General features: G+C 45.5%; 1 protein-coding gene across 10 annotated transcripts in view; it reads left to right on the plus strand.

Moving 5' to 3' along the window:
- The first annotated feature begins 462 nt into the window (after positions 1-462).
- TSNARE1 (t-SNARE domain containing 1) overlaps positions 463-23,061 on the plus strand; it is a 491,281-nt gene continuing 468,682 nt past the window's right edge. For 6 of the 10 annotated variants that reach the window (XM_042786051.1, XM_042786060.1, XM_042786057.1 and 3 more), the window contains exon 1: positions 463-547. The gene's annotated coding sequence lies outside the window, so the exon portion shown is untranslated. Of the gene's footprint in view, positions 548-6,883; positions 6,967-18,804; positions 18,823-23,061 lie in introns of those variants that run through there. The other 4 variants (XM_042786053.1, XM_042786055.1, XM_042786056.1 and 1 more) reach the window with 3 other exon arrangements.

Consider the following 23,061-nt stretch of genomic DNA (forward strand, 5'->3'; position numbering starts at 1 on the left):
AGGGGAAGCAGAGTGCTACCTTACAGGCCAGAGACTGTACAACGGAATCCTCAGGAAGGGGCAGAGGAGCAGAGTCCCTGGAGGGACAGAAAGCTGAGGGGGGGGTTGTGGGGAGGTCTCGGTGAGGGGAAACTCGCCTTGGGGAACGCGGCTGCGGGAGGAAGGTGGGACCGGAGGAGCCTCAGGGCGCCCGGCAGGTCCCCGCAGAGGAGGGAAGGGGCCGCTGCGGGAGCCGCGAGCAGCGGCGCCCTGAGGCGGGAAGCGCGGAGGGAGGCGGTGGGCGGGACCCACCCCCGCCACCCCCGCGCCGTTCCCTCTGGGGATTGGTCGCCGCGCGAAAGGGGCGGGGCGTCGCTTCGCGGTGCCGGCTGGGAGTTGCAGTCCGGGGCAGTGCCGGCGGGCGGTGGCACCTACCGGAGGGGTGGGCGGAGCGAGGAGGGGGGGGCGAGGACGTGGTTAAAGGGCGGGGCCCGCGCCCGCGGTCACGTGATGTTTGGGTGCCGGCGGGTCAGGGCGCAGCCTCGCGGCGAGGGGCGCGCGGCGGCAGGTGAGGGGCGCGCGCCGGACCTTCCCCCGCCCCTCCGGGCGCGCGGGGGGGTGACGCGGCTTGTGGGGGCCGGTGCGGGGTGATCTAAGGACGTGCGGGCTCTGCAAAGGGGGGTGGGGGGGTGTGTGTGTGTGTGTGACACGGGGACAGGGCTGGCCTGTCACAGGGGCGTGTGTGTAACGTGGGGACAGGGCTGGCCTGTCACTGCGTGTGTTTGTGCAGCTTGGGAGCAGGGCTGGCCTTGCACAGGGTGTGTGTGTGCAACGTGGGGACAGGGCTGGCGTTGGAGAGTGTGTGTGTGCAACGTGGGGACAGGGCTGGCCTTGCACAGGGTGTGTGTGTGCAACGTGGGGACAGGGCTGGCCTTGCACAGGGTGTGTGTGCAACGTGGGGACACGGCTGGCCTTGCACAGGGTGTGTGTGCAACGTGGGGACAGGGCTGGCCTTGGAGATTGTGTGTGTACAACGTGAGGACAGGGCTGGCCTTGCACAGGGCTTGTGTGCAACGTGGGGACAGGGCTGGCCTTGCACAGGGCTTGTGTGCAACGTGGGGACAGGGCTGGCCTTGCAGAGTGTGTGTGTGCAACGTGGGGACAGGACTGGCCTTGCACAGGGTGTGTGTGTGCAGCGTGGGGACAGGGCTGGCCTTGCACAGGGTGTGTGTGTGCAACGTGGGGACAGGGCTGGCCTTGGAGAGTGTGTGTGTGCAACGTGGGGACAGGGCTGGCCTTGCACAGGGTGTGTGTGTGCAACGTGGGGACAGGGCTGGCCTTGCAGAGTGTGTGTGTGCAACGTGGGGATAGGGCTGGCCTTGCAGAGTGTGTGTGTGCAACGTGGGGACAGGGCTGGCCTTGGAGAGTGTGTGTGTGCAATGTGGGGACAGGGCTGGCCTTGCACAGGGTGTGTGTGTGCAACGTGGGGACAGGGCTGGCCTTGCACAGGGTGTGTGTGTGCAACGTGGGGACAGGGCTGGCCTTGCACAGGGTGTGTGTGCAACGTGGGGACAGGGCTGGCCTTGGAGAGTGTGTGTGTGCAACGTGGGGACAGGGCTGGCCTTGGAGAGTGTGTGTGTGCAACGTGGGGACAGGGCTGGCCTTGGAGAGTGTGTGTGTGCAACGTGGGGACAGGGCTGGCCTTGCAGAGTGTGTGTGTGCAACGTGGGGACAGGGCTGGCCTTGCAGAGTGTGTGTGCAACGTGAGGACAGGGCTGGCCTTGCACAGGGTGTGTGTGTGCAGCGTGGGGACAGGGCTGGCCTTGCACAGGGTGTGTGTGTGCAACGTGGGGACAGGGCTGGCCTTGCACAGGGTGTGTGTGTGCAACGTGGGGACAGGGCTGGCCTTGCACAGGGTGTGTGTGTGCAACGTGGGGACAGGGCTGGCCCTGCACAGGGTGTGTGTGTGCAACGTGGGGACAGGGCTGGCCTTGCACAGGGTGTGTGTGTGCAACGTGGGGACAGGGCTGGCCTTGGAGAGTGTGTGTGTGCAACGTGGGGACAGGGCTGGCCTTGCACAGGGTGTGTGTGTGCAACGTGGGGACAGGGCTGGCCTTGCACAGGGTGTGTGTGTGCAATGTGGGGACAGGGCTGGCCTTGCACAGGGTGTGTGTGCAACGTGGGGACAGGGCTGGCCTTGGAGAGTGTGTGTGTGCAACGTGGGGACAGGGCTGGCCTTGCAGAATGTGTGTGTGCAACGTGGGGACAAGGCTGGCCTTGGAGAGTGTGTGTGTGCAACGTGGGGACAGGGCTGGCCTTGCACAGGGTGTGTGTGTGCAACGTGGGGACAGGGCTGGCCTTGCAGAGTGTGTGTGTGCAACGTGGGGACAGGGCTGGCCTTGCACAGGGTGTGTGTGTGCAACGTGGGGACAGGGCTGGCCTTGCACAGGGCGTGTGTGCAACGTGGGGACAGGGCTGGCCTTGCACAGGGTATGTGAGCAACGTGGGGACAGGGCTGGCCTTGCACAGGGAGTGTGTGTGCAACGTGGGGACAGAGCTGGCCTTGCACAGGGTGTGTGTGTGCAACGTGGGGACAGGGCTGGCCTTGCACAGAGTGTGTGTGTGCAACGTGGGGACAGGGCTGGCCTTGGAGAGTGTGTGTGTGTGCAACGTGGGGACAGGGCTGGCCTTGGAGGGAGTGTGTGTGCAACGTGGGGACAGGGCTGGCCTTGCACAGGGCGTGTGTGTGCCACAGGGCAGGGCTGGCCTTGCAGAGAGTGTGTGTGTGTGTGTGTGCAACGTGGGGACAGGGCTGGCCTTGCACAAGCTGTGTTTGTGCAGCTTGGGGACAGGGATGGCCTTGCACAGCGCGGTGTGTATGTGTTGCTTAGGGACACGGCTTGCACACAGAGGTGTGTGTGTTTGCAGCCTGGGAGCAAGGCCTCGAGGGGCTGCGGCTGCCCTTGCACAGGGTTTGCCGCGTGCATTTGCACGGTGTCGAGGCTGTGGCTGGCCTCGCACGGGGGTTGTGTGTGTGCGAGCAACGGGGAGGTGGGGGGGGGGACAGGGACTGGCCTTGCCCAGGGCTGCGAGCAAGGAGGGACGCGCTTGCAGAGGGTGCTGTGCTCTCCCAAGGACCGCGCGTGTGTCCCGTGTGGCCGGTGACAGGGTGAAGATGGAAGGTCCCCGCGCCCACGTTGCCACCAGCAGTCGCCACAACACCGTCCCGTGGTTGCTTAACGCAACGAAACATCGATGTGTGGAGCCCTGGTGCAATGGCAACGTTGGGAACTGCTTCGTGACCCACGTTGTAGTTAAAAGAGCGGGGTTTTGGCTCACTTTTAACCTCACATAGGGTATAATGGTATTTATTTATTATTTTTTTTTCCTTCCAGGCTAATTCAGGAAGCTTTAGCCATAAATGAGTCAGTGAGATGGATTTGCAAGTGCAAGGAGAGGAAATAAATCTACTTTTAAATGTATAAAGTGCCATTTTCTGCAATAGTCATTGGCTGAATGCAGAACCTTTTTTTTTTTTTTACTTTGGTGCTACAAAGCGTTAGTGGTTCGGAGCTTTTAATAAAAGCTCGCCCTCGCTGCAGGACACAATTAACCTGCAGCATTTAGCACTGGAGCAGACTTTGTTGGGGAAATCTTGTGTTTCCACTGAACTGCTCAATGTCTTTGTGTGCCTGTCAGAAAGCAGAGGGTTTGGAAACCTAAAAGCACACTTTCATTCTTCCACCATCACACCAAATACACGCTGCAAAACCTCTGCTTGTTTGCGTTTGAAGTATTCCGTGACATTTGCAGTTCCAGATGTGTCTGGGAGCACCGCACAAACAAGCAGTCCTCTGTTTGCAAACACGGGAATAACATGTGCGTGGGGTGGCCTGAAATTTTGCTCTTTGTACTTCATCCTGCTAAATCCTAAATGTTTTACTGACTCTGTGGTGCATGGACTGGGATGGGGAAGGCTGGTCTAAAGTATAAGGATTTTTTTTCCCTTTTTTTATCCATCCAGTAGCAATAGCAGCAAAGTTCGCTTTTTATCCAGCGTTTATCCCTTTTTCCAAGCTGACATTTCGCTTTGCAGTGGGGCTGTGAATATGCAGTGCCCCATCCTGCCTTGTTGGCCTCTGTATCCTCAGCAGATGGTTCGGGTCGTTAAATCACCGATGACTCAGTCCAGCTGCTCTCTGGCCCATCCATGCCTTCCTGCTCTGCCATCTTCTCCAGCAACGATGTTCTTTTCCATCTCATCTCACCTCCAGATTGATCTCTGGGCTTTTTCTTGGATGCTAATGGTGTGCTCATCCCCTCACTCCAGCCATCAGCCAAGCAACAAATAACCCCGTTGCTCGCTCCGGAGCTTTCCACCTTTGAGGTTTACTTGTGGATACTAATTCAATTTAAAAAAAAAAAAAAAAAAAAAAGCCACAACCACTGCTGATGTGGCTTTGATGGACATCGGAGAGGCTGAGCAGTGCAACCACGTGTCCTGCTGCAATCCTGGCTCCTCAGTTAGCTCTCCGTTACCTCCTGCCATTGTGTCTGAAATGAGACTGAGCTTTCAGATATGTTGTCTCCCTCCTAGAGGAGTATTGGCAATTGCTTGGTTTGGAGGAGTTTTTCGGTGTAACACTGTACTGCTGCAGTTTTCCTGGCATCCAGGGTTGCTTCTTGTGCAACAATTGCAAGTTATTTAGCTGAGGTTGACTACAGAGACTGGTAGAACTGAGATTTGAGTATGAAAGTCTTTTATTCCCATCCTCTCTTGTGCAAGAAACCTTACTGCTTTTCTCAGAACTCTCTTGATTTTTATTTATTTAGTTATTAAAATATTTTAAACTTCTTGTCATTTGCTTCTCGCCGTGTGACTCTCCGGTGTGACCAGCAAGAACCTGCTCTGGGGATGGAGACTCTATACTGAGAGTGAAGGAGAAATAATACTTTTGTGTCTTGAAAAATTTGCACATCGATATTATAGCACTTAAAAACTAATTAAAAAAAAAAAATAGGCAAGCTGAAAATGCATGAGTCTGTGCTTCCTCTTTCTTATATATCAAATGGTATTTTGAATTGCTGGTTCTTCTGGGAATTCAGGGATATTTAAATAGCAAGTGTGAAAGGGTAAATAATATCAAGATAAAAATAATACTTTCAATTCCCTGCCTGTGCCATAAACACATTCTGCTAGATGAAAATGGAAAGAACTTTCAAAAAAATCTAATTTACTTTTCTCATCTTTGTCATCTTCCTTCCTACACGTCAGTCAGTTTGGGCAGCGGGATGGAGAGGTGGCTCTCACTTGGCTTTTTATGGACCTCCTGAGGGCTGCTGGTGCTGCAGGGGAACGTGGAAATAAATCTATAACACCCGAGGGCTTTGTGCGGGCAGGAGGAGCCTCTGCCTGTGTTTTATGTAGGGTTGCAGTCCTCATCAGCAGGGCAAAGGCTGCTTGCACTGGAAGGGACTTGTGCCTCCAGGTCTGATCCCCCCCGAGACCTGATGGATGGAGGAGTGGGTCCTTCCACCCAGGAAATGGTTGGTGGGGTCTTCTTGACTGTAATAGCCAATCTGTTTGCCTATGGCATTATTTGGTCTAAATTTCATCCAGATATTTAAGCATTTAACTCCCAAAATGAAGCATTGGAGTGTGCCTACATGCCGGGACTTGCTGGGGAGATATTGCAAAACTTGTCCTCCAGCAGCATCACCAACCTTTCAAATTGCATTGTGTTCTTTTGCGGTGTATTCTTTGACACGTGCAAATACAAAATCTGGCCACAAACTTGTGTTGGCATCGCCAGCAGCAGTGTTAAGTGTTGCAAGGATGAAGGGAAGCTCCTGCCTGTTGCTGGATGTTGAGTGTCCAGAGAGCTAAGTATAAAATTCATGCTATCGCCCTGCTGCAAAGGAGCGTGTGTCCTTTTGCCGTCAGGGAGGTTATTTGTGACTTTTAATAATACACTGTGTTTTCAAAGGAGTATGGTCAAGATAAGATTCCTACTCTTTTTTTTTTTTTTTTTTCTACTTGCCTTGCAAATGATGGTATGTAAGATTAAAATAATGCAAAAGAGTTAAATTAATCTGATTTAACACTTGCAGGGAGGTTTCTATTTAAAACTCTTATTTTTCTTCATAGTGTCACTAGTCAGGAAATTCAGTAGGCAGGTGCCATCTCTTTGTTGCAGTGCATGGGCATGTCTCTGCTTTTCAGTAGTCCTGATGATGGGAAAAATAGCATTTAACTGGGAAAAAAAAAAAAAAAAAAAGGTGCAGGATGGATTTTTTTTTTTTTTTTTCCCCCAATGTCCAGTTTGCTTGCAGCACCATTAGAAAGTGAAGACTTCATTGGCAATCAATTGCTTTTTTTAAATATATTCTGAAGATGGATACAAAATAAAAAAAGACAAGGTGTATCAGCAGGTGTTTTTTAATACTTTTTTGCTGGGATGCAGAGCTGTGGGTGAAGCTCTTCCAAGGGCAGTTTAGGTGTGTTGGCTACTCATCTACTGGGATGCTGCAAGCAAAATCTGCAAAACATTTCCTGGCTTCTTCTTGAATGAAGTTGAACACGGCTGCAATACCTATACTTTTTTATTTAGAAAATTTACTTGCATTTTTAAAGTGAATGCTCATGCTGGGTTCTTTGCTATGTTTGTAATCTCTTCCCTAAATAAAAGCAGAAAATAAGTGCAAAATGTTTATGCTCCTCATTGTGTAGCGTTTATTTTGGTTTTGCTTTACTGTCACCCCCGCTGCAAAGCCACATGTTCAAAAATGTGAGTTTTTTGAGGTTACCAGGCACTTTGTCTTCCTTCCCCTGCTGCATTCTTTTATTGTGACTGTAGTCTTGAATAACTTGGCCATGTATTTTTTTTTTTTTTTCCCCCTGTAGGACTCCTCCATCAGCTGGTGCATGGAGTAAAGGAGTGCAGGAGACAGCCGTGCTGTAGGATTTTATTCCAACCCTGTTGTGCTGTAGGTTGCCATAGTCGTTATTTCTGTAAAATAAAGTATTTTCTTCTTCCATGAGGGAATTTGTTTAAGCTCATTTGAAGCCTGTTGCTTTTTTTTCCAGCTTATAACAAATCTTCTTGTGATTCTTGTGAGTGGAGGAGGGAGGTGTCTCCTTCATTTTTCTGCATGTGAAAACCAGGCAGATTTTGGAGGTGTTGTGACCCAAATTTTTGGATTAACCCCTTTCTTTGCTGCGTGAGATGCCAGAGGATCGAGTGTGGTACGAGGGAACTCCCAAACTTGCTATTAATGGCTGCTTTGGAAAAAAAAAAATCATATGAGCAGATAGCTGAGGAGCTCTGTGGTAGAGGCATAAACAGCCACAAACACTGTTTTTCTTTTTTTTTTTTTTTTTTTTTTTCCTCATTTTTCCTCTGAAATTCCCTTATTTATTTACCAGCATGTGATGTCTTACGACCGTGACCACAGTCTGCATGCAGTAGTGCTCACTCTGCAGCTCGTGTGCTCCAATTTTGGGGTGTGTTGAGGGAGAAAAATCCTCCCGGGCTGTTTGGGGAAGACTTGGATGATGTCTCACTGGGTTTGTGAGCCGTGCAACGGTAGTTTTGAGTTTAAGCAAAACCTACTGAAGGGAAGTCGGGGCTGTGCTCTGCAAAGTGGTTTTTTTCATGCAAAAAACCCACTGCTTTTCATTGAAATTTCCCCCTCAAATTTAATCCTTGGTTAGATAACCAGCATTGAAAGTTTTAATGTGAATAGTTTGTTTGGAAAACATATTATCGGCTAAAAGAAGGGCTTTTGGTCACAGGGAGCAGTGGTTGCAGCTAACTGTAGATAAGTGCAGTTGTGTTTGGGGTGAGTTATTAGCGAATGCTTTGCCGCATCCCATGTCCCAGCCTGGAGATGTCTGTGATGCTCCGAGCTCTTCTGATTTTGGAGAGGGGAGATGAAACGCAGCCGTGCGTCCGTTTGGTGATGGGGAAGGTCGATGATGCTGCAGGAACTGTGCTGACTCACTGGGTAACACCTTGTTTAATATAGTGACATTACAGATTTTCTTCGTTTACTTTTTATTGTGCTTCATCTGCCTGGGCCCGGGAGCTGCAGATGGCAATCCCTTGAGTTTGTAATTTTGCTTCTGTAGGAGCATCCCTTTTCCGACATGTGGTCTTGGTTTTTTTGAAGGGGGATAATGCAGCTTATTTGCTTACAGTGCTGGTTGTGCACAGGCACCATTCAACATCCTGCTGGTGACCAACAGTCCCTCTGTCCCTTCTGTTTGCTATGGAATCATTATTAAAAAGAAAGCAAACTTTTTTTTTTTTTAAATGTAATTGCTGCAACAACTTCAAGTTAATTCCAATGAACTGCATTTTCTATTCCTGGCTAATAAAAATAATTTAAAAATCATGTGGCTGTATGAGAGTAGGTGCTGTGCATTAAGGCCTAGATCAATCTATGTAATTTTTTAACATCTTCCACATAGCTGCATCCTTCTGTTGGGAGCTGCAGATGCTGAGCTTTTCCTTCTTGCAAACTGAAACAAGTTAAACCTTAATAGAGCTTCTGACGTTATTTTTTTTCCCCCCACAAAACAATAGATTTATGATCCCTTGTGACACTATTAGCTTTCTATACTCTCATGAGGACCTCCTAATTTCTGAAATACATAATTTATACAAGTTTAAGCTTGCTGTTAAATAGCATGAGATGTGATTTATCTTTCCCAAAAGTTTGGATGTTTTCTGTCATCCGCCTACATATCCCTAGCCGCTCTCTTACCTGAGTGCCAGTCAGTGCTGGAGAGACCCCAATGTCAGTCCCATCAAATATTCTGCTACAAGTAGTGAACAGGAGCAGGTGCTCAGTGAAAAAGTATGAGCAATTAAACTTATATATGTTGTTAAGTAACAATTTTTATAGTGTAGAACATAAGATATATGCATGTGTATATATATGTATATCAAATTCACATATATAGTAATAGTGCATGTGTTTTTGTTTGCTTGTATTCTCTGATTGCTTTGCTTTTATTTTAAAGAATTGAAAATATCTGGTCTCTGCTGAAGCTGCCGTGGACAGAGCTGTGGGATCAGTGCGGGCAGGATCAGGCCACGATGAATAAGCATAGCTGTGATCAGGGAAGCATGTCAGCCTGCTAATGGTCACTGTCCTCTTGTGTACCGTGTCATACAGGTTGTAAAGCTATTTAGATTTGTAGTGATGGTGAAAAAAGAAGTCATTTTACTAGGACTACTTTTACTAATGAAAAATAAGGAGAGAAAAAAAAAAAAAAAAAAAAGTAAAAATGATAGAGCTTAAAGTTGTGTTGAGACCACAGCATGTTAGTGTCTGGATTTCTCTGTGTTGGAGGACCTTCAGCTTCCATTAACTTCAGGTAGGCGAAGATGGAAGTAGGTGGTAAAATGTGGGTGTTGAAGCCCCAGAAATGCTGTGCTAAGCTTTTGGAATTTTCTGTTTTAGACAACAGCCGCGTGCTTTCAAAAGCCCTCTTAATTATTGATCATGCACCGCAGGGGAGTTTCATAGGTATGGGTCGTTTTTGTAAAAAAGTAATGGGTTGCTGTTTTAGCCAAGTCCCATAACTGGTCCATTGGAGATGAATCTTATGAAGTGGTGTAAACAGTGCTGTAATATTACAGTAAAACAGGATGTTGTGACTGACACCTTGCAAATTGAAAAAGCAGATTGACAGTCTCACTACAGATATTTTCCTCATTATCATCTTTAGAGCTTCGAGAGATGGGTTTCTTCTACTTTGCCCGAAATATAGGGCAATGGAGAAGATTTCAATTCCTTTTTTATTTTTTTGTCCCCTCCCCTCATGGATATACCTGCAGTTTAATTGTAAGGGTCCTCTTCTTTGTGCATGGAAACCAAGGCCTGCTCTTTTTTTTTTTTTTTTTCCCCATTTTTTTTTTTCTTTTTTTCTCTGCATATTATTCAGACATACCTTTGCTTCCTTTTGTATACAGAGATGTCTCATGGGCTCTCAGGTCTACAGGCTTGCTCTTCTCTCTTCCTAACTCATTGTGCTTGTCATCCTTTTTAGAATTAATTAGAATTTAGCACAATCCTGTACTTGGAAACAGAGCTGTGGGTCCTAGTCCTGTTTGCGAGGCATTTGAACGCAGAATATAAAGAGAGTGTGCAGAAAGCAGACTGGAGGTCCTCCTGTCCCTCGGGCACTCGCCTCCTGCCTCCCCACACCTAGTTTTGACCATCCCTTTCCCTTTGGCTCCTCGTAAGACCAGAAAGAGCTTTTGCATTTTCCTTGGTGGGTGCTTTGTGGGGTTGAGATGCTGCTGGCTTCTTCAGCCCCTTTGGGGTGCAATATCCTCCTGCAGGGAGGGTTCAGCTTTTGCAGCTTTTCTCTGCTGGCCAAAAGGAGAGAAAGAATGCAAAGCTTTACTCTTTGCAAGTAAATTGCTTTTCAAAAATCTGTGGTTCTTCCTGGGTTGGGGCAATATTCTAACTCCTTGGAAGGAGACGGTGGCCTTAAGGGTAGGGCGATGAGTGGTCTTCAGTAGTCTTTTACATGCAGATGGAGTCCCTTGGATGCCTCTCTCTACAACAGCTTTGGTGGAGGAAGACTTACGGACCTGATGTCCTTCTTACTCCTCTTGAGTAGACCGGGGAAGCAGGTAGTTGTCATGGTCAGTTAAGGGCTGGGTGGACATCATCTTGATGGATGTCATTTCAAAGCTTGCCAGCCCTGTGATAAAGCCCTTGTAGTTAGTTGACTGAAGCAGTGTTTTCTGGTGGTTCATCGTGCTCCAGTTCCATTACTTGCCTTCCTGGGCAGACTGAGGCTAGTTATTTTGCCTGGCTGGCTGCAAACCAGTTTTCAAACTTGCTCTCCTAAGCAGATGAGGGTGACCTTGCGCTTGCTGATTTGGTAGCCGGGCTCTGATGCTGGCGTGGCATCTCGTAAATAACTCTGGTTTTCAGTTTCTTTTCCCAGATCTGTTTACACCTTGCCAAAAATAATTACAACCTCCGAGACCGGGCTTTGCTGGGCGAGGGGGGAAGGAGAGCACAGAAAAATCTGCAATCCATGGGGTTGTTTTTTTGTGCGCTTTCATCAGTGCGCTGGGATCAGGATCTCCCTCCTGGAGCATGAATCAGGCTGCGTTTGCCTGGGATTCTGTGCATGAGGTTTCTTTCCTTTCCTCTGTGCAGCATCATCTTAAATTCATGTCCCGGGCGATGCCTCCCTTGCCTGCTTTATTACCTCTTAATGTGTTTTCCCAAGTACGTCTTGCGCTCGGATAAACCTCTCCTGCTTTCCTTGACTGCAAAACTGTCTCTTGTTGCCATCTTCCTCCACCGGCTGCGGTGTGCATCCTTCCTCCATCCGTGCAGAGGTACTTTTCTGCTTCCCAGCACGTTTTTTTTTTGAGCGCTTCAGATACCTGCGCATCCTTGTCAAGAGGCGGATGGGTGCCATCGCTCCCGGTTTTGCATCCGAGACGGCGTTGGTTGCGGTCATGTGCGGAGCCAGTGGGGAAGGCAAGAGTATTTTTAGCGTGCACTTCTGTGCGCTGCTCGAGGGGGGGGGGGGGGACGCCCACAGTTGGGTATTAAAATAATAGCGGGGACACTGGATAAGCTCTGCAGCAAAATGGTGATATGCAAATTGCCGTCTTAGGAGCAAACCTCAAGGCGATTTTTGGCAATGCACACAGGGCTCTGAAGCAGTGTGTTCTGAATAAAGATTACAGCAAGGGATTTCACCCAGAGGGCACGCTTGTCTCATTTATTCTGAAGCTTAGCAGAGCTGGTAATTCAGTGTTGGAAGCCAACAGGGCGAAATGCATGCACCTTTAAAAAGGTATTAGATTAGCCCTGGCAAAACAAAATGTAATGTCACCTCTGTAACTTGAATTTCCAGGGTTGCAGAAGCAATAAGTCCGGTTGCATTTCATTTGCAAGTAATTCCTGGGCTCTGTGCTGGGAAGAGGTGGTTCTGATGGCTGCAGAGTTGGTTTGGGGGGTTTGGAGGCATTATCTGGTAATAAATGAGGTTGTGCCAGCTGACTCCGTGCTGTTTTGACTTTTATCTTCAAATTGGTGATAGGCAACTTGGCTGTTTGAGACCTTGCAATAAAAAATTGTTAAAATATTAATTGCTTTTTTTTTTTTTTTTTGGTTTTATTTTCCTGGTTACTGAATTCATGGTGTCACTACTGGGAAGGAAACAGCAGTAAATTAGGAGAACCAAAGCAGTGGTTTCATGGTTCTTGCTTTGCAACTGCCCAAGCTGGTCCCGTGTCCATCAGTACAAGTCAGAGGTACCATTTCTCCTTCTTTCCACCCCCAAGCTCCCCTGTATTCAACACCTACAGCTGGGCAGCTCTGTGGGTTTTCAGGTAGGTAAAGTAGTTATCCGGCTTCAGTAAGGGCAAAGGAGCCCTGAGGGAGATCAAAAGCTGTTACATGCCATGGGACCACAGGCCAAAATTTGTCCTAATTAATATTTGAGGACGGAAAAGTAGGTGGCAGTTTTAACCTCTTGGCAATACCTTCACCCCTGGCGTATCTTCTTTACTTACCCACTCTTGACTAATATTCCTGTTCTATCCTTGATCCTGCTTTTGAACCTTGTTTGACTAGTGTCTCTGTCTCATTAAATGTTGCATTTAAGATGTCCTCGATAACTTGAACGCTCAGGAACTCGGGTCCTTTTCCCTCCTCTCACACACATCCCCATAATTAGATTATAACCACAGTTACTGAGCAGCTCCTGTTTGCTGGTGATGGGTTTGATTCAGTAGATGTGTCCTGGACAGAGCTGACTAAATGTTTTTGCCTGTGGATCATTACAACATCCTCAGCCATTGGGCAGGAAGGCTGGAAGACTGTATCTGCAATGCTTTTATGTCTTGCTTATTATTTCTCAGGGACTTAAATAATCCGAGCTGAGGTGTGTGTTGGACTTGTATACACCATCAAATCATCATGGGCCGTGGTTAGACTTGAGTGAAGCCAACATGCCTGACAGAACGGTGGGAGAACATGCCCCGGAGCTTGATTTTCCTCATTGTACATCACACTGATGTTAGCTTTTTAGAACTACTGGCTGACTTCTTAAGAGTCCAGTTGAAAATTTTGGCTGAAATTGAGGAATCTGTGCCCAGATCTGGCAAGTTTTCTATAAAGATTTTTTAGATAATGATAGTAAGAGGCAACTTAGTGCGTGAGTGCTACTGTGCTTGTGTAAGGTATAACTGGTGAGTGAATAAATTTCATACAGGCTTAGTTTAATTACTTGCAAACTGAGAATTTTGAGACAGAGGTCAGTGGACTTGCTCCAGTGAGGTGACCAGTTAGGACTCAAATCCACTTCCCTCCATTTATTTAAATTCTTGAGGAGCGAGTACTGTGGTTCTTCAAGATATTTAATTTTAATGAACACACTAAGTTCATTATTCTTACGTTATCAAGCCTGGGCATTGCTGGGTGAAAGAAAAGTTTGTATCACAATAAATATGCTGCTCAAGCATTGGAGACTGGCAGTTAATGAGGCAACTTCTTGTGAGTTTTGTTTTTGTGGTTTTTGTTTGTTTGTTTGTAGTTTTTTTTTTTTTTTTTTTTTTTGTTCTCTTTAAGATTAGTACAAATATGTACCTTTTAGAGGCTGGAGAGGGATGATCTTCCATGGAAACAAAAGTAGTTGGTATCTGATTTTTCTTTCAATGTAGCATGAAAGAACCAGGTGGTTGAACGTTTGTGGGAACATGTTCTTCTGACTTTGGTATTGATCAGCTCTTAGTTCACTTGTGTCCTTTTACTTTAATTATATGTTCCAGCACCACAAGACTTTTAAATATCAAATTTTGAGGGTGTTCTCTGCCAAAACTGCATGGTTTAAGTGCAGATCCTGTTGGCAGGCATCTTGGGAGCTGTTGACTTCCCTCCTTCGTAACCCTGTCCTCTGTTGCTTAGTTTTTACCTCCTTAAAAGTCAAACAGCATTTGATAAAATAGCAGAGACTTTTAGAGCATTAAAAGTAGGTACATAGAAACTCAGGAAATGGTGGTCTCATGAGTGTGTTGCACCTGTGAAGATCACAGTGTCCTGCTTGTATCTCGACAGTGCTGAGTGAGTAAAAGAAAAATGCCTTCGTAGCTTGGTTCAGGTGTGTTTTAAATTTTCTTTGTGTCTGTCCTTTGCTACGTCCTACATCTCTGTGGCATTAAACACAAGGTGCTGGTTGTGTCTTCCAGAGCCCTTCTTGTGCTGCTTTATGCCTTGTTGAGGTCCCGACTCTTCCCTCCAAGGTCATGAATCTCTGTTCTTGACTTTGAAATGTTCCAAGTCACTGTAGCTCTGTTCTTCTTCTATCTTGTTGACATCACCCATAAACATTTGTAGAGATGCTCTTAATTTTTCCTAAACCTTGTTTTTTTTGATGATATATCTTCAGGGAACCTCAAAGCCAACTGTCATGCCAGTGTTTCTGTCTTCAATCTATGTTCAATTCTTTCTGCATTCAGCCTCCTAATTTAAGGTCTTTAATGAAGGAATTGTCTCCTTACTCTGTATTTATACAGCATTTAATGTGATGCGGCTGTGATTCCAAAGTGATGCTGTTGATACTACCTTTCAAATATATTTATCTATGTATCTATCTGTGTGTTGTGTGTGTGTATATATATATATATATATATAAATATATTGGCGAGTGACAAAAGTTAAGACACTGTAGCATGTTACTATTTTAAACTCTCACAAATAATAAAAGCTGTATATTTTTTTCTGGCCCTACCTTGGCTCCTTTGGTAGTTATGATATCAGTTGCTTTGTATGGGGAAATTGAAATGGTGAACTCTGATCTTGCCGGGTAAGAAACATTTTTGTAAAGCTGTGCATTTAGACTAATTCTATCTGCCATACAATGTACTGAGGATTTGTGATCCCTCAGCAGGCATTTGACAGATCTTAACTAGTTATGCTATGTCTTGTCAATCAAAATTAAACGCCTACCTCGCTCCTTCCTACTTTCTCTCTCTTCCAGCTTTTTTATTTAGGTTGGTCATTAAAATTGCTTATAACCATAGAAACGAGGAAAACCCGCCCCTTACGTTCCACATCTTTAGCGTGATATTCCTGTACTGACATCATGTGAATTATATACACGATGGCTTAAAAAAAAAAAAAAAAACAAAAAAAACAAAAACAAACCAAAACCTGCAAGTAGGCAGAGTTGACATTAATTCCTCCCTATAATGGAGTTGTTCCTACGGATGCAACCAAAGATCATGTCCCTCTTGCATTCCTGTACGGTGTCCAGCACTTGAAGGAGAGACCCTGCTGCAAAGAAACCGCCTGACAAGATAGAGTCAGAGAAGAAAACATAGATCTGTGGGATGAGAAGGGTGGGAGGATGAGATAAGGAGAAGATGGGTCGACATGAAGTCGCATGCACGACGTGGTGTGTGTTTGATAATTTCAATATTGATTTTCATCCTCCTAGGTCTGCGTGCACCATTGGGTGCTCTGAGAGATGGACACGAGATTGGTATTTCTGTAAAACCGCGCGATCAGGTTTCTGTGCTTAAGGACCTGAATCCCCACTTGACAGGGATGGGATGTGTCATGGCTCAGCTTGCTCTGAAAAATTAAAATGATTACTGATTTTCGCTTGTAAAGACAGTTTGAAAACACTTGATCCAAGGCTACGTGAAGGTGACAGAAACTCTTACCTTAAGAGCCATGAGCATCCTGAGATTTTAGTGCTAGACTCTGTGTGGTGGACAAATAATGTTGTTTTCACGTGGAGCAGGATTGCTCCATGTGATATTGCTAGAGGCAAGATTTCTGCCCTTTCCCCCCCGCCTTAAGTTGCGCTGAATCACATGAATATTAGTGTTTTTTTTTTTTTTTTTTTTTTTTTTACAAATGGAAAGAGTAATGGATCAAATAAAAACATTCAGCTGCAGCTGCCAGCATTGCTCTCTATACCTTGCTCTGTTTTGCTTTTTTTATGAATTACAGGAACGTGGTAGCATGCGGAAAGCAATACAGGTGATCGAGGAATGAATTCTGTGGGTACATGATGGCAGGGCTGGTGGGATTCTCTGATGCTTGCGCTTTGCTGGGACCTCTGAGCACACAGAAATGTGGCATGCATCAGAGAAGGGGAAAGTGCAGTCCTAGTTCTAGAGCAGGTCGGTGTGTATTTGAGTTGTACAACAAGCAGTTGCCTCTGCTTTTACATTTTTCTAATAGACTTAAAAAAACCCCAAACCCCAGAAAAACCACTCCGAAGACTGTTGGATGTTGACACGTAGACTTCTTGTTCAGTTGTCACTATGTAGATGTGAACCACTAGACAGTGGTACTTCATATTGATGTCTCCTTAGATGTGTTTCAGGAGAAATAGGATTTGTACAAGGAAACCTGCATCTCTCTGGTGACAACACACATGCTTCGTGTACCTCTGCACAGTGATTACAAAGGCTGCCTCCTTGAGAAATCACAGCATGTCTTGATGTTTGTAAGGTCACCAGGATGGAGATGTTCCCGAGGTAGTTGGATGTGGCAGTTTCATCACTCTCTCTATAGGAAGACTTGTCTCTTGGGAAGATAAATTTTGACCTTTGGCCAGAGAAATAACGAGGAAGAAGTGTTGTGTGATGTAGCATGACAAGGTGTTGCTGAGCAACATCTTAAAATGTAAAGGTCTTGCTTATTTACCCTGTCTTTGAAAGCTGGCACCAGGTACTGTACTTTAACGTAAAGGCTCCTAATGATTTTTTTTTTTTTTTTTTTTTTGTGTTGGGGCTTCTGCTGTTGGCTTTTGAGGATGTTGAAATAGACTGTTTTCATCAAAGAAGAGGAAAGAGTAATTGTGTGGTTTTACTAAGGGTATGAAAACGCAGGGCAGAAGCTCCTTCAGCATTGTGTGCTGCTCTCTCCAGCCCCAGTGTCATCCCGTGTAATTTGACTTTCTCCACCATCCTATCCCAAGGAGGGATAAGAAAGCTTTGATAAGTCTGGAAGGCTGAGTCCTGCGTGATGATGCTCCTCCCACTTAAAACAAACCAACCAGTCAAAATTATCAGCAGTTCGACTAAAACACTTTCTTTGAGGAATAATTACTGTAAAAAGAATATAACACTTCTGCATCCTTAACTGTACGCAGTGTAGAAGTGCCTCTACCTGGGTTGCCTAAGCCATTCTTTCTCTTTTATTTTTTTATTAAAGCATAATGAACTGCATTAAAAGCATGTTAAATTCCTTCTGAAGCACTAGTTTCCAAATTTGGGAGAAAAAAATTCAGTAGTTCAAGTGTGTTTGTGTGGAAAATGGGTTTATTACATCATTAACTAGAGTCTCCAGAGTTCCCTGAGCTATCAGATCTTTACGAATGCTGTTCTAGAATATGCAGTTGTGTATCTGTCTGTTTAGATATGCTATCTCTGCCCGTTGCTCCACACACAAGCAAGTGGACATACACTCTCGTATGATTAATCTTCCCAAAAGTAATATTTTTTTTTTCCTCTTTCTATGTATTTTTATTTAAAAATCAGCTATAAACATACATACATAGAACGGTTTGGGTTGGAAGGGACCTTAAAGATCATCTAGTCCCAACCCCCCTGCCCCGGGCAGGGACCCCTTCCACCAGACCATGTTGCTCCAAGCCCCATCCAACCTGGCCTTGAAACCTTCCAGGGAGGGATTTTTTAGTCTTCTACTAACTTTGCTTTATATCAGATTGTCTGCTGTTATAAGGGCGTGAATCTGCTGTTCAGCTTTTTGTTACACCATCCTAGTGAAGGCTCTTCTGTGCTAAGACTTCTTCCAGGACTGGGTCCACCTGGTTGTCCCAGCTGCATGGTTCTAGCTCGGCAATCTCTTTAGTTGCATGGGCTTTCTTTTTGTAAGAAATGTAGGAAAAATACTGACAGATCCTGCTTAACTGGCTAAGGATATAAAATACGAGACCATTAAAAGGGGGGGAAATGGCAGTTATGTGAAATCACAAATTGCAGAAAATGAAAATTACTTGCTGTATTTCACTGGGCATCCCCTAATGTTTGCACCCTGAAACTAAAGGGAAGGAGTGGGGTTTTATATTTGTGTGCGTTACATTGTCAAGAGATATTGTGTAGGCCAAAAGCAAAGCTTGCCTAATATATATATATATATATATATATTATTCTTCAGCAAATTCACAGGGTGTGAAAACTCCCAAAGGCAGTCCAATCTAAAGATATGGCTAAAACCTCTGTCTTGGGAATGCCTGTGCTTCAGACTCGGGGAAGCAGAGTGGATAAAAACCTGTGTGAACTTTTCACTTCTGATTTTTATTTTTTTTTTTTCCTTTTCCCTGAATAGAGACAATATTGCTGAAATGGGCCTTGGGTCCACTGGGCTATTGCTGCCTAGTTCCAAACAAGTGGCTCCACAACACAAGGGAATAAAATTGTGGGTGAGATATTTTTTGCTGTTTTATTTCTTTGATAGTCCTTCCTGTTTCAGGTTCATTCTTTTGGTGGTTTTTCTCCATATCCCTTTAACTCGTTGGAGGTGATGCTACATTTTCTAGGCCCAGCCTCTGGATTGGGTGTGCAGGAACGTTGCAGGCTCAACACTTGCAGATGTTCACCCCTCAACGGTTCTTCTGCTCTTGTGGTGGTTTCCTTGTTTTAACTGGTTAATACTGGGTGATCTCCATCGCAGTTCTTCCCTTGACAGCTGATCTTGCCTGACCTGGATGGTTCATTAAGCTCTGGGATGGCCCACGCTCCTGGTGCATTGACTTTGAGTGGGGCTTTCTGACCAAAGCGAATGTTAATGGACACTCTCTGCTAGGAACAGATGGTCAGTAAAAGTTTAATTTTTCAAGGCGTAACAGACTGTATTTGTAAAACCGATAAAGTTTTTTATTAGCAGAAATAGTTTTCTTAAACTACATCTGTTTTTCCCACCTGGAATACCATTAATGGTAGTTTGTGTCGTTGCTAGAATAGTTGTTTCATGTACTCCAGCTTAATAGTAGGAAATATGTTTTTTCTTGGGTATTTTTGGATTGGTGTCTGTTCCTCCTGCAAAGAGTACTTTAGAAAGTATTCTCGAATTAGAAAAAGGAAGGGTCTTGTATATTTATCTGAATCAATTGGTTATCTTGCATGTAATTCTTATTCAAGAAATCATGATCTTTGAAACAAATCCTTTAAAAGGATTTTATTTCTCTACCTCTGTTTTCCACAGCATGGGGAACACTGTCATGTTCCAGCCCTGTTTTGTATACAGTGCTAAACAGATCTGTAACATTTAGTAAATAGTACGTGAAAAGTATGCCCATTAACATCCTGAGTATTCGCCAACAACAGAGTAAATATGAGGTTAATGAGATTAATGGGAAAGAGGAACGTAAGCATTTGAGTGCACCTCCCCATGGCACTGTAGCTGGTGGCAGCCCCGTTTCTGTTGATGAGCCCAGCATGGCTATAGATGCAGCAGGGATTTTGCTGCTGTTCCCCATATGATGCTTAATGAGTTCCTACTGTTGGCATTTTTCTTCAGATACTGTGTAATACTATTAAATCCCACTCCTTGCAAGACGACTTGAGCTTTTTTATTTTTTTTTATTTTTTTTTTAAATAATCTTTATTTGTATTTTTTCCCTTTTTATTTCAAGTGCTGGGACTCAGTGGTAAGCCATCTGATTAGCCCTTGTCTTCTGAAGTCTTCTTCCAGGCATCTGGTACCCTCCTAGATGTCTGTGCAAGGCCATAGAGGATCTGGCCCAAGTCTTTTCTGGGAAACATGCTACCATCAGAATATTGTAGTCAGAAGTGCGTTGAGATTTAACCCTTATTTTCTTATCCCAAGCTCCATCTTGACTTTATTTCATTTGTCCTTTGTCTTTCTCCTTCCAAGTCCTCTCCATTAAGTCTTGCAGGGAGAGAAAGACCCATTTCCAAGCAAGAACATGATTTGGTTTTCTACTGTAGTATCTCTCAAGCCCTCTCTCTTTTCCAGGTTAGTGGGTTTACTAGACATGGTGCTCCCTGTCCATCTTCCTCTCGCATCTTCTGGCAGTCATCACTATTTTCTCAATGTCACTGCTTCAGAATTGTTTATTTGAGGTTTCTCCACCCAAAACTGTATATGCGTGGTTGGCTCAAAGCTCTATGCACCGACTCCCCTTACTGGTCAGTTGACAAACTGCAGTCCATTTTTTTTCTATTTTAAATGAAAATGCCTTACCAAGAAACCTATTTTGTTTGCTCAAGATAAATCTTGTACTTATGACCCTAACTTTTCTTTTGATGGTGGTTTTGATTAAACCAATAACCTTCAACTTGAACAATTCAGGTAGAGTATGGGCACTGCATATTGCCTAAATGAATTATTCGCCTCTAAGCTTTTGTTTTTATTTTTGTTGTTGTTTTTTTTTTTTTTTATTTTATTTTATTTATTTTTGTTGGGTTTTGTTGTTGTTGTTGGTTTTATTGGGTTGGTTTGTTTCTTTGTTGTTGGTTATAGTACTGCAAGTTATTTTCCTTGTGTTTCAATTGAAGGGCAGTGATTTCTCTCTCCTATCAGTTCTTTTGCATTTGGGGGTGAGGATGACTGGTTAAGGGATCAGGAGCACAAGTACTGTTCTCTATCATTCCTGTTGTAGGGAATGACAAGAGAAGAAACAGAAAGACCCAGCAGATCAACACCTTGTTCTGAGTGTGTCACCAGCAGAATTTTGGGTTTTTTGATCAGGGGTCAGTCTGTACGACACCAGGCCTGCTGGTGACAGATGGCATACCCCTGTCTCAAAGGTTGAAAAGAATCTTTGCGCAATTTGTTAGCAGGGCTCCTGGAAAGAGTTTTAAACTAGATTTGAACAGGGAAAGGGATAAAACTGGTCTTGCTAGAAATAAGCCTCAGAGTGGCACTCCAATATTCGAGGGATGGTGTGCCAATGAGGTCTTTTGTCTGCCATCTCAGTGGTGGTAGGGGAGGGAGATCCGTGTTGCAGCAAAGATGCAAGGGTTATTGATGTGTTAGAAACCACAGAAGGGCCTGAGAATGGTCACATAGGAATTAGGGCTTCTCCTCCCAAAAAGTCGAGGGATCAATAGCCCAACTGAAGTGCACCTACACCAGTGCACACAGCATGGGCAACAAACAGGAGGAGCTGGAAGCCACTGTGCAGCAGGAAAACTATGATATGTTTGCCATCACAGCTCCCTGGTGCAATGATTTGCAGGACTGGAGTGCTGCAACAGAAGGCTATAAACTCTTCAGAAGGGATAGGCAAGGAAGGAGAGGTGGTGGGGTAGCCCTGTGTGTTAGGGAGTATTTTGATTTTTTCAAGAGCTTAATGATGGTGATGATGGGGTTGAGTGTTTATCGGTAAGAATCAGAGGGAAGGCCAGCAAGGCAGATAACATGGTGGGTGCCTGTTATAGACCACCCAACCAGGATGAAGAGGCAGATGAAATATAAGCAGCTGGGAAAAGTCTCACAGTTGCTACTCCTTGTTCTCATGGGAGACTTCAGCTCCAGATGTCTGCTGGAAATACAGTACAGCAGAGAGGAAACAGGCTAGGAGGTTCCTGGAGTGTGTAGAAGATAACTTCCTGACACAGCTGATGAGTGAGCCAGTTAGGGAAGGCCTGGGATGGAAGTGTTGGTTGCGAAGAAATGACTTGTGTATGATGTGATTGTTGGAAGCTGTCTTGGGCATAGCAATCATAAAATGATAGATTTTATGATTCTCAGAGAAGTAAGGAGAGGGGTCAGCAGAACTGACACTTTGGCCTTCCAGAGGGCAGCCGTTGGCCTATTTAGGAGCCTGGTTGACAGAGTCCCTTGAGAGGCAGTCCTGAAGGGCAGAGGAGGCCAGGAAGGTTCATCATTCTTCAAGAAGGAAATCTTGAAGGAGCAGGAGCAGGCCATCCCCATGTGCCGAAAGACAAGCTGACAGGGAAAACCAGCCTGGCTGAACAGAGAGCTTCGGCTGGAACTCAGGAGAAAAAGAGTTTATGACCTTTGGAAGAAGGGTCAGGCAGCTCAGGAGGACTACAATGATGATGTGAGGTTATGCAGGGAGAAAATTAGAAGGGCAAAGCCCAGCTAGAACTTAATCTGGCTACTGCCATAAATAACAATAAGATATGTTTCGATAAATATATTAACAATAAAAGGAGAGCTAAGGACAACCTCCATCCTTTCTTGGATGTGGGGGAAACATAGTGACAAAGGATGAGGAAAAGGCTGAGGTACTTAATGCCTCATTTGCCTTGGTCTTTAATGATAAGACCAGTTGTTTTTCAGGTACCCATCCCGTTGAGCTGGAAGACAGGGATGGGGAGCAGAATGAAGCTGCCGTAATCTAAGGGGAGATGGTTAGTGACCTGCTGCACCATGTAGACACACACAAGTCTATGGGGCAGGATGGAATCCACTCAAGGGTACTGAGGGAGCTGGCGGAAGTGCTCACCAAGGCACTTTTCATCATTTATCAGCAGTCTCGGCTCACCGGGGAGGTCCCAGCTGACTGGAAGGTAGCAAATGCAATGCCCGTCTACAAGAAGGGCTGGAAGGAGGATCTAGGGAACAACAGACCTGTCAGCCTGACCTCGGTGCTGGGGAAGGTTATGGAGCAGAGGACAACCATATGATCAGGCCCAGTCAGCCATGGGTTTATGAAAGGCAGGTCCTGCTTGACTTAAACTGACCCTCTTAGTGGATGAGGGAAAAGCTATGGATATTGTCTACCTAGACTTTAGTAAAGCCTTCAACACTGTTTCCCACAAGATTCTTAGGGAGAAAGTAGCTTCTCATGGTTTGGATGGGCATAGTCTTTGCTGGGTAAAAGCTGGATGGCTGGCTGAGACAAAAGAGTTGTGGAAGGAGTTAAATCCAGTTGGCAAGTGGTCACAAGTGGTGTTCCCCAGGGCTCAGTGTTGGGGCCAGTTCTGTTTAATATCTTTATCAATGGTCTGGACGAGGGGATTGAGTGCACCCTGAGTAGGTTTGCAGATGAGACCAAATTGGGTGGGAGTGTTGATCTGCTTGAGGGTAGGAAGGGTCTACAGAGGGACCTGGACAGGC

This window comes from Tyto alba, unplaced genomic scaffold (genome assembly GCF_018691265.1).
Source record: "Tyto alba isolate M040663 unplaced genomic scaffold, T.alba_DEE_v4.0 Super-Scaffold_9, whole genome shotgun sequence".
NCBI classification, from domain to species: Eukaryota; Metazoa; Chordata; class Aves; order Strigiformes; family Tytonidae; genus Tyto; species Tyto alba.